Here is a 16,093-nt window from a genome sequence, read left to right as displayed (position 1 = left end):
AAGTGGGGGATAGTGTAAGTTGATGGGGTTCTGGAGTGGAGGTGGGGGGTCCAGAGCCAAAGGCCAAGACAGAATTCCTGAGAAATCTTTGGTGCAAAAGGGTAGTTTTACTAAAGCCCTAGGACAGGACCCCTGGGCAGAAGGGTTTCCCCAGATCCTGAGGAGAGACAGATTATATGCTTAGGAGTTGAGGGAAGTAAAGTCAAGGGCAAGTTCCCAAATGGACTGTCCTATGCTAAAGATTCATAGGATACTAGAGGCCTAGCTATTGTAAACTAAAATGGTTTTTCCTTCTAGCAAAGCATGAAGACAGTAGGGAGTTCCTGGAGAAATGGTAGACTCTGCCTGCCTCAACTACTTGCTAATGAGCTGCCAGTTATAAGGAGGTTTAATGTTATCTACCATTTCCATCTGCCTTTGTTTCTCCCATCATAGGTCTCTAAGGAATTTTTGGAAGCAAGGTTTCCAGGAACTTAAGGGGGCTAGCTACTGCTAGGAGAAGGTCATTCATTACTTTTTAGAAAAAACTCAGTCATGAGACCCTTCAAATGTATATCCATGGGCCAGATGTTTGGAGTATGACTGCCAAAATATATCTTGGGAGGTAGAGAAAGGAAGTTTCCAAAGGAATTTTTGTATGTTAATGTAGACTTACAGGATCCTTGAGATTGGGATACTGTTAACCTAAGGTGGCCCATTCTTCCTACCAAAGACTCATCATCTAGGCAGCTGAGCTCCCAGAGGAAGGTCCTTCTGCCTGTTTCATGGACTTGTCAATGGGCTGGAACTAGTAGGAAAATTTAATTTTTCTTTTGCCTTTGTTCCCCCACATCACTGCTGGTCTTGTTCATCATGTTTTCAAGGTGGTGCTGGCTTCCTGAAAAAAAGGCTAAGAAGGAGGAGGGAAATTTTGCAGAAGAGAGGAAAAAGGTTATTTCAATATCAAGCCAACTGATGTTTGAATGCATCCATTTTGACTTTTGTTCAACTTTACACATTTAAGTAGTTTCATTTTGAGTCACCAGGATAACTGGAGTAACACCATTTCCTATTTTACAATGAGAAGCCACTCAATATTTTCTGGAATGACTAAAATAAAAAAAGGTAACACCAAATATCAAAAAAAATGTTAAGGAATTAGAAATCGTCTATGTTGCTGAGAGGAATGTAAAAAGTACCTTTACTTTGCAAAGTCGTGTGGCAATTACTTTTGAAAATACAAATTTCCGGGGTGCCTGGGCAGTTCAGTCACTTAAGCATCTGATTTGGGCTCAGGTCATAATCTCACACTGTGTTGGTTAAAAAACCCACATTGGGGACTCTGTGCTGGTAGTTCAAAGCCTGGAGCCTGCTTCAGATTCTGTGTCACCCTGTCTCTGTGACCTCCCTTGCGTGTGCTGTCTCTCTCTCTCAAAAATAAAAACGTTAAATAAAAAAAAAAAAAAAGGAGGGGCGCCTAGGTGGCTCAGTCGGGTTAAGCGTCCGACTTCAGCTCAGGTCACGATCTCGCGGTCCATGGGTTCGAGCCCCACGTCAGGCTCTGGGCTGATGGCTCAGAGCCTGGAGCCTGCTTCTGATTCTGTGTCTCCCTCTCTCTCTGCCTCTCCCCCGTTCATGCTCTGTATCTCTCTGTCTCAAAAATAAGTAAACGTTAAAAATTTTTTGTAAATAATAATAAAAAATAAACAAATAAAAAATAAAAAAAATAGAAATAAAAAAAAAAGGAAGTAAACAATTCCCTACTGAAGGGGGGCATTTTATCACCCCCACATATGTCTCTTTGTCCATCACTCAACTCTTTTTCATCACCACTGAATTCATACTGGAGAGAATCTTTACCAATGTAAAAAATGTGGCTGGGAATGCAAGCTGGTGCAGCCACTCTGGAAAACAGTATGGACGGGGCGCCTGGGTGGCTCAGTCAGTTAAGCGTCCAACTTCGGCTCAGGTCATGATCTCATAGTCTGTGAGTTTGATCCCCGCATCGGGCTCCATGCTGACAGCTCAGAGCCTGAAGCCTGTTTCGGATTCTGCGTCTCCCTCTCTCTCTGACCCTCCCCCGTTCATGCTCTGTCTCTCTGTCTCAAAAATAAATAAACGTTAATAAAAAAAATTTTAATAAAAAAAGAAAAAAAAAGAAAACAGTATGGAGTTTCCTCAAAAAACTAAAAATAGAACTACCCTACGACCCAGCAATTGCACTTCTAGGCACTTATCCACAGGATACTGTTGTGCTGTTTCGGAAGGACATATGTACCCCCATGTTTATAGCAGCACTATCAACAATAGCCCAAGTATGGAAAGAGCCCAAATGTCCATTGACAGATGAATGGATAAAGAAGATGTGGCCTACATATACGATGGAGTATTACTTGGCAATCAAAAAGAATGAAATCATACCATTTGCAACTACATGGATGGAACTGGAGGGTATTATGCTAAGTGAAATTAGTGAGAGAGAAAGACAAATATCATATGACTTCAGTCATATGAGGACTTTAAGAGACAAAACAGATGAACATAAGGGAACGGAAACAAAAATACTATAAAAACAGGGAGGGGGACAAAACAGAAGAGACTCATAAATATGGAGAACAAACTGAGGGTTACTAGAGGGGTCGTGGGAGGGGCAATGGGCTAAATGGGTAAGGGGCACTAAGAAATCTACTCCTGAAATTATTGTTGCACTCTATGCTAACTAATTTGGAGGTAAATTAAAAAAAAAAAGAAAAAAGAATTTGACAAGGCCTTTACCCACCACTCAAACGTTATTCAACATCACAGAACTCATACTGGAGAGAACACTTACCAATGTAAAGAATGCGGTCAGGCCTTGAACCAGAACTCAGACCCTTCCTGAACATCAGACAATTCACACTGGAGAGACATCTCACAAATGTAAAGAATGTGGCAAGGTCTTTAACTACCCTTCACACCTTATTCAACATCACAGAATTCATCCTTGACAAAAAGCTTACCAATGCAATTTCTAAAGTGTTTGATCACTGTTTGACATTTACCACATTGACCACAGAATTCATACTTGAACAAACCTTACAAATTTAAGGAATGTGAGAAAATCTTTGTGCACTGCTCACCCCTTACTTCACACTGGAGAATTTATACTGGAGAATAACAATTGAATACAAAAGAGTGTGGCAAGGACTGTAAGCAGTGCTAAACCCCGACTACTGATCATAGAATGTATAGTGAGAGAGGATTTTGCAAATATAAAGAATTTGGTGATCCTGTTAATCAAAGGTCAAGATTCACTCTACAACAAAGAATCCATACTGGAGAAAAAACTTAAAAATGTCAAGGTGTGGTACAATTTCTAGGACTGCTGAACCCTTACTCAGCATCAGATAGTTTACACCGAGGAGCAACATTATAACGGTCATGAATGTGTCCAGCCTGTAACTGGAATTCGTAACTCGCTCAACATCATAGCTTTCTTAGAGGATAGAAACCAAAACATGTAGAGAAAATTTCAGTGCCTTTCACTGGAACTCGATCCTTAATATCCCAGCATGCACACTAGATTTAAACCGTGCAAACATATTGAATGAGAAAAGGCCTTTGCATTAAAAGTACACTTTAACAAACACCAGAGATGCATAAAAGTAACTTGAAAGCCATAAATACCCGGAAAAGTATTTAATTTAACATCATATATCAGTAACTGTCACAGAATTCAGAGTAGAAAGCACTATGTCAGTCATTCTATTCAGACATTACATCAAAATATTCATTGTAGGGAAGAATACAAAGTTAATTACTTAGAAGGCAGCAAGCTGTGGTTGTGGAGAAGGGCAGAGAAAGAGGACCACACAGGTATGCCCAAGGAGAATGTTTCCCCATAGCTAGTGGCTTGGAAAACAAGAGAGTTGAACTTTGTGAGTTCTTTCAACCAGCATGGCTTAATGCCTAGAGTTTTAAAGGTCAGCTGTAGACAGGAGGGCATTGCAGTGTTCCTGGGGAGAAGGCAGGCATACAACTGCGGGGTGGGGCAGCCAGGTTAGAAACAGAGATCTGAAGATCACTGGAGGGCACATTGGGGTGAGATTATCCACTATTCTAGGAGACTTACCTCAGAGGCAACATTCACAGACATACCTGTCTGAAAAGTAAGGAGTTGGGTGGCACCATTTCCTCCCCCTCCACCCCCACCCCCAGCATAAACACAGGGCCCCTGAGCAAAGCATCTCAACATGGTCCCTGGTTGTCTAAGTTGGTTACACAGAGCCCCACTCCCCCACCACCACCCCCATGTTGTGGTGGGAGTATCCTTCTTAATCAAGCTTCCCTTAAGCCCAGCAAGGTCAGCCCCTCTCCAGAGACCTGCACAAGCCCCTGGCCACACCATGTCTCTGGACTAGACAGTCCTGCAGGGCCATAGTTCTAGTGGAGTCGGTGTGAGGTATGATTTTGCAAACTGACCTCAGCACACCCCGCGAACACTCACCACATTCAGTCCAGGTATGAAACACTGTCTACAGCAGGCAAGGACAGCATCTGCAGAGCACTGGCCTGCAGTGAGGAGACAGAACTGGCTTTCTGAACATACAGAAGAAAGCAGAGACTTAGAAAAAATGCCACGATAGAAGAATGCTTCCATAACGAAAAAACAACATATGGCCTCGGCCAGAGATTTATGCAAAAACAGTTGTCAGTTACATGCCAGATAGAGAATGGAAGACAATAATCCTAAGAACTACTCACTGGGTTGAGAAAATAATAGGAAACATAAGGAGACCCTTTCCGCGGGGGTAAAAGAGTGAAAAAACAGCCCAACAGAGATGAAAAATGCAATAAACAAGATTAGAAATCAGCTTCCTGCCATGAACAGCAGTCTGGAGGAAGCAGAGCGATGCATTAGTGACCTACAAGACAAAATAATAGAAACTAGTGAACCTGAACTAAAGAGAGAAAAGTGTTCCAACATGAGAAGAGACTTAGGGAACTCTGACTTCATCAAAAAGAATGACATTTTAATTTTAGGAACTCTAGGAGGAAAAGGGAAAGAAAAGTTATTTCAAGAAATACTAGAAAACATTCCTACTCTGGGGAAGGAAACAGACATCCACATTCAGAAGGCACATGGTATTTGCATCAAAATAAGCAAAAGCAGGCCCACAATGAGACATGTTTGAATTAAATTTGCCAACTACGGTGATAAAGACAAAAAACCTTAAATGCGGCAAAAGAAAAGCAGTCCTCACTTGCAAAGGAACACACATAAACCTAGAGATTTCTCAACAGAAACTTGGGAAGCAAGAAGGGCGTGGCATGATATATCCCATGTACTGAATGAAAAAAATCTGCAGCCAAGAACTCTATCCTGCAAAGCTATTCTTCAGAACAGGAGAGATAAAGAGGTTCCCAGAGAAGCAAAAACTAAAGGAATTCCTCACCGCTGACACAGCCCCACGAGAAACGTTCAAAGGGAATCTTTGAATGCGAAGAACACACCAAAAGTGACAAAGACTTGAGAGGATCATAAAAAATCTCCAGACATAGACAAAACAAGTAATAAAATGGCAATAAATGCCTATATATCAATAATACTTTGAAGAAAAGGTGCTCTACACTCCCGTCAAAACACATAGCCTGTCTGAATGGATTAAAAAGCCCAGACGCATTTACATGTTGCCTACAAGAGACTCAAATTAGACCTGAAGATACCAGCAGACTAAAAGTGAATGGGTGGAGAGACATGTTTCATGCAAATGAAGGCCAAAAGAAAGAGTACCCATACTTACATTGGACAAACTAGATATCTTGTTCCTGTATTAGCTTATCATCCTTTGCTATCAGGGTAATGCTGACCTCATAGAAGGATTTTCAATGTTTTCCCTCTATTCCACCATGTTAGATTGTGATGAACACTGTCATTTATCATTTTTTAAAAAGGTTTCTTAGCATTGGAGCACCTGGGTGGCTCATTTGTTTGAGTGTCCGACTTCGGCTCAGATCATGATCTCACAGCATGTGAGTTTGAGCCCCGCGTCAGATTCAGGTGCTGACAGCTCAGAGCCTGGAGCATGCTTTGGATTCTGTGTCTTCCTCTCTCTCTGCCCCTAACCCACTCACATTCTGTCTCTGTCTCTCTCAAAAATAAACGTTAAAAAAATACTAAAAAAATAAAAAATAATAAAAAATAAAAGGTTTCTTAGCATTGACCAATGAAGGCATGTGGTCTTGGGCTTTCATGTGTGGGAGGTTTTTTGTTCCAAATTCAACTTTCATTCTTGTGGTCTAAGAAGATTTCCTATTTCTTGGGTTCAAGATTCTTATTTCAATTAGGTAACTTATGCATTTTTAGGAATTACCTTTTTCCCTACGTTATGGGATTTCTTAGCTTATACTTATTCATAATAATCTGTTATCACACTATATACTATTTGGGGTATTGTTTTATCATTTTCTCTTCCAACCATTTTCTCTTCCAAAAACCAACTCATTTGGATTTTGAGTCTTCTCTCCTGTTTTTATTCATGTAGTTAACTCAGCATCTATAATGCTTATTTAAAAAAAAACCAAAGCACCATTTTCAATGTTATTTTATTATTTGGTCTGTATTTTATTTATTTCTGATTATTCCTTGTAATTTACTACCTCTACTAAGTTTCACCTGTATTCCTTTTTCCCCCCAGTTCCTTGTGGCTTAATGTCAAGAACATAAAGTTAGGGCACCCAGGTGGCTCAGTCAGTTTACTGTCCAACTGTTGATTTCAGCTCAGGTTATGATCTCATCCTTCATGAGTTCGAGCCCTGACTCAGTCTCTGTGCTGTCAGTACAGAGCCTTCCTGGGATTCTCTGTCTCCCTCTCTCCCTCTGCCCCTCCACTGCTCTTTCTCACCACCTCTTGCTCTCTCAAAAAGAAACACTGAAACAAAAGAAAAAATGGTGGAACAAACAAATTGATTCAAGCATTGGTAGTATAAAAATTCAAAAATAGACTGTCTACTAGATCAGATTAGCAGAAGTAAGCAATACAAGTGATGACCAAAACAAACCAGTAACAACAAAGATAAAAAACTAAGGATTCTTGGGGTGCCTAGGTGGCTCAGTCGGTTAAGTGTCTGACTTTGACTCAGGTCATGATCTCATGGTTAGGGAGTTTGAGTCCTGCGTTGGGCTCTGTGCTGACAGCTTGGAGCCTAGAGCCTGCTCTGTTTCTGTGTCTTCCTCTCTTTCTCTGCTCCTCCCCCACTCACACTCTGTTTCTTTCTCTCCCTCAAAAATAAATAAAAACATTAAAAAAATTAAAAATAAAAGTCATGACATCCTTTAAAAATTAAAAAAAGAGAAGTAGATAATATGAATTAATGTGGTAGAAATGAAGAAATCTTCATAGATATAAAATACTAGCTAAGTCTTCCCTAAAATGGCATGGGATTGTACATTCACGTTTTTTTAAGAATTACCGGAGGCCTGAAAGTGTGTTAGTATGGAGAATTAAAGAACTAACAACTTAAAATACAGCGTCATAAGTAGGTCATGAGGTCATAAGCCTCATGGTAACCACATATCAAACTCGTGTTCTAGATATGTGAAAGAGGAAAGGATCGAAGTACACCGCTATAGAAAGACCTAAATGTGGGGCACCTGGGTGGCGCAGTCGGTTAAGCGTCCGACTTCAGCCAGGTCACGATCTCGCGGTCCGGAGTTCGAGCCCCGCGTCGGGCTCTGGGCTGATGGCCCGGAGCCTGGAGCCTGTTTCCGATTCTGTGTCTTCCTCTCTCTCTGCCCCTACCCCATTCATGCTCTGTCTCTCTCCGTCCCAAAAATAAATAAAAAACGTTGAAAAAAAAAATTAAAAAAAAAAAAAAAAAAGAAAGACCTAAATGTGAGATAGGAAACTCAAAATCCTACAGGAGAAAATAGGCAGCAACTTCTCTGACTTAGACTACAGCCACTTCTAGTGAAGATTTCTCCAGAGGCAAGGGAGAAAAACAAAACAAATAAAAACAAAAATGAATTATTGGGACCTCATCAACATAAAAAGCTTCTGCACAGTAAAGGAAACAATCAACAAAACTAAAAGGCAACCGAGGGAATAGGAGAAGATATTTGCAAATGATATGGGATAAGGGTTAGTATCCAAAATCTGTGAAGAATTTACCAAACTGAACACCAAACAAATTACCCACTGAAGAAATGGGCAGAAGACATGAATAGACATTTTGCCAAGGAAGACATCCAGATGGGTAACAGACACATGAAAAAAGGCTCAACGTCCCTCATCATCAGGGAAATACAAATCAAATTCACAATAAGGTGCCACCTCACACTTGTCAGAATGGCTAAAATTAACAACAGCATACAGAGAAAGGAGGACACTTTTCCAGTGTTGGTGGGAATGCAAATTGGTGCAGCCATTCTGGAAAACACTGTGGAGGTTACTCAAAAAATGAAAAATGGAATTACCTGCAGCCCAGCAATAGCACTACTAGGAATGTATCCAAAAGATACAGGAGTACTGATTCATAGGGGCACATGTACCCCAATGTTTCTAGCAGTGCTATTAACAATAGCCAACTTATGGAAAAAGCCCAAATGTCCATCAAGTGATGAATCAAGAAGCCATGGTACACACACACACACACACACACACACACACACACACACACACTGCAATACTACTCAGTGATCAAAAAGAATGAAATCTTGCTATATGCAACAATATGGATGGAGCTAGAGAGAATTATGCTAAGTGAAAGAAGTCAGTCAGAGTAAGAGAGATCCTATGATTTCCCTCATTTGGAATTTGAGAAACCCAACAGATCAAAATAGGGGAAGGGAAGGTAAAAGGAGATAAAAACAGAAGGGAGGCAAACTACAAGAGACTCTTTAACACATAAAACAGAGTGAGGGTTTCTGGAAGGGAGGTAGGTGGGGGGATGGGTTAAATGAGTGATGGGCAGATTTCTGTTTCATACCTTGGGGCTAAAATTCTGGGCAAAGAGCTCAGCTGTCCCAGGATTTGCATCTGGAATAGTCCTTGTCTACATGGTGCTTGGGGAGCCAGATAGACAATTGTCCCTTCAGGTTCTCTCGAAAAGGACCTGTTCCACCATAAAATTGACCTCTCTGGCCCGGGTGCCAGTCCCTGATCCTCCCTTCTCAGGACAGCTCAGAGAACAGAGTTCCTAGCAGCTACACCTCCTGGATAGCCCATTGATATCCACACTTTCATGAGGCTCAGACTCAGATAAGGGAAAGCAAAGGACCTAGAATTTGGGGAGTCCGTTTCACCTTTCTGGTACCAACAGTGCTTCCAAGAGGACACATAGCATCCCACCTTCCATTCCTGGAATCTCCATTGATTTTCAACACATTAAAATAGATCAAATATGCAAATGCAAATGATAGATGCATCAGATTTCCCTCAGAGGTTCTACTCCACCCTTTCTGTCTCCTATCTGCTCTCTCTGTTTGTGCCTCCACCTCCAACATGGCCTTCGAGAGTACTGATGTTGAAAGAGAATACAAACAATCTCTACTCCCAAGAAGGCTCACCCTGGATCCAAACTTCCTAGAAAAATGAACATAGTGTACACAATCCCCAGGGTTTTACAAAGATTAGTTCACACAATATACGTAAGTTTCCCAGCCCAACATCTTGAACACAGTGCATCCTCATACACTTGCAGCATACATAAGATACTCAAGAAACATCCCTTTCATGGATGAGTACACATGTACACCAAAGAGCTGTGCTCAACCACTGCTGCCTTAGCTTTTCCTTTCCCAACTTGCAGGGGATGTGCATACAATGCCATCTTGTTGAGAGTAGTAGTCTTCACTGGGAACAACAGGGTTTGTGTTGAGATAGGATGGCTGGATAGATGGGACTCAGGTGTGCTCTTCTGCACTCTCTAGCTTTGGGCAAGTGGAGATGAAGTCTGAGGACAGCAACCTCAATGTTTGTTATAAGAACAAATTAATGATCTTCATCTAGACCTAGGCAGACATGATATCTGAGTGTGGGGCCCAGAATCTGTTTTTAATGGGAACCTCAAGGGATTTGTGTACACATGAAATTTTCACAAGCAATGTTCAAAATGTCATTCTTAGCTTTGACATCATATTGCGAACTCCTGTGTAGTTATTTGAACTACCTTCTCTAGGGTCCCATCCCCAAAGATTCTGGCACTTAGTTCTTGATGGGGCCCACCATCAATTAGGTCTTAAATTAGTGGCCCGATTATTCCACTATGAGGTCAATGTAATTGCTGAGGCTCCCAGTACATTTAAGAATACAGAGTGCCAGGCAATCTCGAAGGCTCTATGAGGAAGGCCATACTGTGTAAGTTTTCATAGAGGATGGTCAGTTTGCCTCACATTCCTGATGTTGTGCCACACTTTGTGTGTGTCTCCAGGAGATAAGGGCACCAAAACTGGGACAGGAGTAAATTACATAGGGAGAATCTCAGTGGAGGCCCCAATGTGTACAGGTTTTCACATGTCCCCAAAAGCAAGTCAGATCCCATAGAGCCTCAGGGGACATGGGGATGCTTTTGGATTTCTTTGGTGAATGCCATGGTAGACACTGGCACAGAAGGTAAGCCTCAGGGGATGCAGCAGCATGGGAAGACCATAACAGGAATGTCCATCCATGACCACTAGAAAAATACACCTAGGCTTTCAGAACCATTCCCTTCAAGCAGAGCTTCCCAGACCACATTTTAAGATTGAGTTTTCTCCTTTGACCTTTGACCCTCACTTGTGTCATCTGCTTCATTCATTCCCACTTACTTGGGCGTGTGGTTACTCTCTCCTGTCCTTTTTTGCACAAGGTCTCTTCCCTTTTCCAAAGATCATGCCCGAATCAACTCTAGAGACAGCAAGATCTATAGATAGGAAAAAAGATACGTGACCCTTGCTGGAGAACCTACAATTTCAAATCCAGCACTGTGTTCTATAGAGAAGAGAGCACATTTCAGAAGCTAATAGAAAACGAATTCTCCCAATGCTGTTTCCTGATGGCCTCTTTAGAACACTTAGGAAGGTTTTTCAATACTCAGTTCCCTAACTCCACTTCCAAGTAGTACTGAATCAAGAATAATAAATATTAGGGCAACTGGGTATCTCAGTTGGTTAAGCGTCTGATTTCAGCTCAGGTCATGATCTCGCTGTTCCTGAGTTCAAACCCCACATGAGGCTCTGCACTGACTGCGTGGAGACTGCATGGCCTTCTCTCCCTCCCAGTCTGTCTCTCTCACCTCCACCCCCACATACACACATGCTCTCTGTCCAAAAGTAAATGAATAAACTTAAAAAAATAAGATTTAACCAAAGAATAAAGAATGTATATCAGATTTTAAGATGGTGACAATATCCTATGCCATTTAGTTTCTAGAATTATCACTAATTCACAGTGAGGGTAACAGAGAACCTCAAAGAAGGGGAAAGTTTAAGATACAACATCATGAATAGTTCATTCCTTACACAAACGAATGCCTAATTATTTCCCTGAAATGATATCATTTGGCATTTGTGCCAAGTTGTATTATAGAATTTTAAGACCTATGAACATATACTAGTTATAAGATACTTGTTACTTTTTTTTTTTCAGCAAAAGTTAATAATGAAGAAAACATGTGCTACACTATGCAAAATAAAATTGAAACTTAATAGATTAAGGACTGAAAGAGCAGACCTAGGCCGGTTGACTAGTGACTATGTCCCCGACATGGCTGCAGAAAGAAGTTCCTGCTCAAACCTCAGATCACGCCTACTCCTCCCCTTTAGTAACTTATGTTTTCTAAGAAAGCAGGCTACCAATTGATGCATTCTTCCAAAGTCTGAGGTGCGAGGAAGGGGAGTGTGAGAGGTGTGGAAAGTGTGAGGAGAAGAGGGAGGGCTTCTCTCAGGTAGGGGCCAGAGGCAGGAGCCCTCAACCCTGTCCAGGCTTAGAATGACCTGGGAGCATTTTACCCCTCCCCAAACCAATTAATCAGAGTCTCTGGGGATGGTGTTTGATGGTAGGTATTTATATAGCACAGCAAGGCTGACAGCCAATGGTTAATAGGTGACCAGTGAGAAATGTTCTGTATACACTGAGGCTAAACATGTTAGAGATCCTCAGACACAGTGGTTCTTAAACTTCAGGTGCATCAGAATCTCCTGGAAGACTTGTTCAAACACAGATTGCTGAGCCCCACCCCCAGAGTTTCTGATTTAGTAGGTCTGTGACCACCAGGCCCAACATTTGCATTTTTAACAAGTTCCAGGTGACGCTGAGAATTGCTGATCTGGGACCACACTTTGGCAGCCAATCGGCTGAGTCCATGACCCTTCCCCAGCCAATCGGCTAAGGCCATGGTCCCTATAAAACCTTTGTGCTTTTTGAATCTCCCTCTCCCTCTCCCCCTCTCCCTCCCTCCCCCTCTCCCTCCCTCCCCCTCTCCCTCCCTCCACCTCTCCCCTCACCACTGTGTCAGTGCAGGTAGGAGATTGAGCTGGAGCTAGCTTGAATAAAGGTTATGTGCTTTTGCATTGGACTCGGCTCCCTGGTGGTCTTTGGGGATCATGAATTCTGGAACAAGGACCAATATAAAACCTTTATTTGCAAAGACCAGGATCTCTAGTAAACAAAAGAAAGAGACTTCATTTTCTGGGGGAACCTGTCAGAGACGCTGATCCATGTGAACAATGTTAACATCAGCTGTAGTGAGACAAATTGATATCAGGGGCTTCATGCATGTAGACGGACTCATCATTGATTTGATAGAGTTTGCAAAGGAAGAAAAAACAGCAACGAAATCATACGAGGATATGAATCATGAAAATATAGAAGATTTTTGCAAATTTCAAGTCACAGGTTCTTCCCATGTCCTCTAGTTTTTAATGCCTTCTAAATAGTAAGTCTTTGAAACAATCTAGACAGCAAAGCTCTTTTTCAGAACATCGATTTATTTGGGCCCCAAAGCTAGTTGATTTGCCTTTCATGCTTTGTGTGTGTGTGTGTGTGTGTGTGTTTTTAAGTTTATTTATTTTGAGCAAGAGTGAATGGGGGCAGGGGAGAAAGGTAGAGAATATGCCAGACAGGCTCTTCTGACAGTGAGCAGCCTGACACAGGGCTCACTCAAACCGTGGGATAATGACCTGAGCTGATATCAAGATTGCATTGCTTGACTGAGCCACCTGGACACCCTGGTTGTTCAGGTTCTTAATCAGTTTACATAGAACTCGTGCCACACACAGAACATGAATATATAATCTCGTCCTTTACTGGGGTCCTCAAACCTGACATATCTCCCATGAGAAACTTGGGTAGCAACACATTCCGATAATGATCTGTCACCTAAATGTTATTTTCAATAATCTGCAGGTCATGAATTCATGGCAGGAATTCCTCGTATTATATAGAAAGCCTGGTTGTAGAGAATGGAGAGAAGACTCTAGGATCTAACACAGGAATGTCCTAAGGAGCTGAATTTTACTATCATGAAAGGGATAAACACTAGTCCAAACATATTTATTAGGCAGACCCAGGTAGAGAAGTAAACGTTTGCAAACTCTAAAAACATGGCATTTCATTAAGTAATGAGGACACAGCTTCTAAGCTAAGTCCTGACCAAATTTACCTCAGAAACAGCCATTTCTTCCTCTCCTTTCTCCTCTTGAGTGCTTTCTGGTGTGATGTTATATGAAGAAATCACATCTGTAGGACTTTAAAGGCCTCAGACAGCCTCTTCACCTGTTCTTATCACCTCAAAAGCATAAGAATCTTGAAATTCAGAAAACGCCGCCTTCTTCTTGACTTTGTCACAGGAAAGATTCAGGAAAACTGAGCTCCTGTGTGGACATTCACCTGGGAGTTTCTCCTAACGGGTTTCAGATGTCCTCCCCTCTCACAGACAGCCACACAGCATGCCATAGCTCAGGGAACATGGGCTGCACTGACCTGCCCCTTCCAAGGCCACGCCAAACAGTTTATCATCATCTCTTCTACTGAAAGGCGAATGCAACCCTCCCAAGTAGTTTGCGAATCCTCATGCCTTACCCTGGTCTCACCTGAGAATCACCTGGAGCTCATAGTTAAAGCAGCACCAATGCTCTCACCCTGATCAACAGACAGACTCTGGCAGAGGGCAGAGGTGATGCTGGTTCCTAAAACTCACCAAGGGATGTTTATTGTAAACCTAGGCTGATAAGCAGTTCTGTGCTTTGAAGTTTTCATGTGCATATAAATCATGTGGTCTCCAGGGCCCATAAAAGAAACCGTGATTTTGTAAGTTTGGAATGGGGTCCATGAATGAGCTGGAATCTTTCACCAGTTCCTTGTTAGTGCAGATGATGTTCCCCGAGACCCATAATTAGTAGCACCTCAAGAGCGAATGCAGACACAGCACACTTGAGCCCCCCATAGCCACCATCTGACTCAACACAAACAACTCTCGCTTAGTTTCCAGGGAAGAGGTTACCACTTACTTTCTTCTTTTGTGAGTTTACTATTGGTTCCCAGCAAAGACCACCATCACCATCCTTCAGAACAACATTTTACATTGCACTAGGTCACTTTCAGATTTCCAAATAGTTGTTCTACAGGTATGCATGTTCCACCATTTGATTTGAGCTTTTGTTGACAGAAACATACTGCTTTAGTAAAGTACCGGACTTAAAAGGAAGGTTTTCCAAAATGGTTTATATCCTTCACCAGTTTGGGCAGCGAGATTCTCATTACACACAGTTGTCTCAATTTGGGTATGGCCTTCCTGATACTGTTGATAAACTTCACTCTTCCCATCATTGTCCTGGTTTATCATTCAGTGTAAATTCTCAAGGGCACTAGGTTTGTATCTACTCATTGACATGTGTTGACAAGAAGCTTCTATGCACGATATTGTCAAAAAGCTCAGGGTGCCATGGGAAGTTACAGCTGAAAGATATCAAATAACAGAGAGGTAAAATTCCACTTATTACTCTCACAGAATGTGCAAGAAGGAAATTCAAACATAAAACAGAAATGAACAAAGTAGGATACAGCAAAACTAGGAAAATATAAAGAATAGAAACACTTGGTTTTCAGAACAAATGAATAAAACTGACAAACCTTTAACTAAATCAGGAAGGAAAGGGAGAAAGAAGACAACTACAATCAAAGTGAAGAATTGAAGGCAGGCACAGTATAACTGATACCATTGAGATAAATATATTGCAAGAGGTGACCGTAGAGAATTACAGGCCAAGATAGATATTGAAAAATGAGAATAAATTTCAGAAATATAGAACCTATCTGGACCCCCTTGTGAAGAAATATTTTTAAAAATCTCCACTGGGGGCGCCTGGGTGGCTCAGTCGGTTAAGCGTCCGACTTCAGCTCAGGTCACGATCTCGCGGTCCGGGAGTTCGAGCCCCGCGTCGGGCTCTGGGCTGATGGCTCAGAGCCTGGAGCCTGCTTCCGATCCTGTGTCTCCCTCTCTCTCTGCCCCTCCCCCGTTCATGCTGTCTCTCTCTGTCCCAAAAATAAACAAACATTAAAAATTAAAAAAAAAAAAAAACTCCACTGATCTACATATACTAGGTAGATGATAAAAAATTAATTAAAATCAAAAACAAAAACAAAAAACTTCCCCAAAAGGAAAAGTATTTATCCAGATGAATGAACTGGATAATCCATACAAACATTGAATGAGAAAATTATTCAAATCTCCTCAAACATTTCCAAGGAGTAAGAGAAGGGAGATTAAGAACACACTCTCTGTGACACCAGCATTAATAAGTTATCAAAACATAGGAAGACATTGTAAGTAGAGATGAAGAAAATAATTTAAAAAATAGTATTTTAAACCATAAGCAAGTGGGAATTCTTCCTGAAATTCACGGGTGTTTCAGCACATGGATAACCATCTGTTTAAAACTGCACATTAAACAATGAAGATCAAAATGACATGATATTAAGTGATGCAAAACAGGACGTGAGCTTATTGGGCATAATTTTATGGTTAGAAATACTCAATAAAGCAGGAATGGAAGGAAACAACCACGACCTGATAAAAGCCATTTATGTACGGAAAGCTGAAATCTCACATATTCCATAATAAAATAAATCTCACATATTCCATAATAAAAGACTAA

General features: G+C 41.5%; 1 protein-coding gene across 2 annotated transcripts in view; it reads right to left on the bottom strand.

The window, feature by feature from the left end:
• Nucleotides 1-755, bottom strand: part of LOC121018811 (zinc finger protein 420-like) — a 44,820-nt gene extending 44,065 nt beyond the window's left edge. For both annotated transcript variants that reach the window (XM_040457842.1, XM_040457843.1), the window contains exon 1: nucleotides 708-755. The gene's annotated coding sequence lies outside the window, so the exon portion shown is untranslated. The remainder of the gene's footprint in view (nucleotides 1-707) is intronic.
• Between the last annotated feature and the right edge of the window lie 15,338 nt (nucleotides 756-16,093).

Source organism: Herpailurus yagouaroundi, unplaced genomic scaffold (genome assembly GCF_014898765.1).
Source record: "Herpailurus yagouaroundi ecotype Mexico unplaced genomic scaffold, PumYag 220, whole genome shotgun sequence".
Classification (NCBI taxonomy): Eukaryota; Metazoa; Chordata; class Mammalia; order Carnivora; family Felidae; genus Herpailurus; species Herpailurus yagouaroundi.
This window is presented reverse-complemented; position numbering and strand designations above follow the sequence as displayed.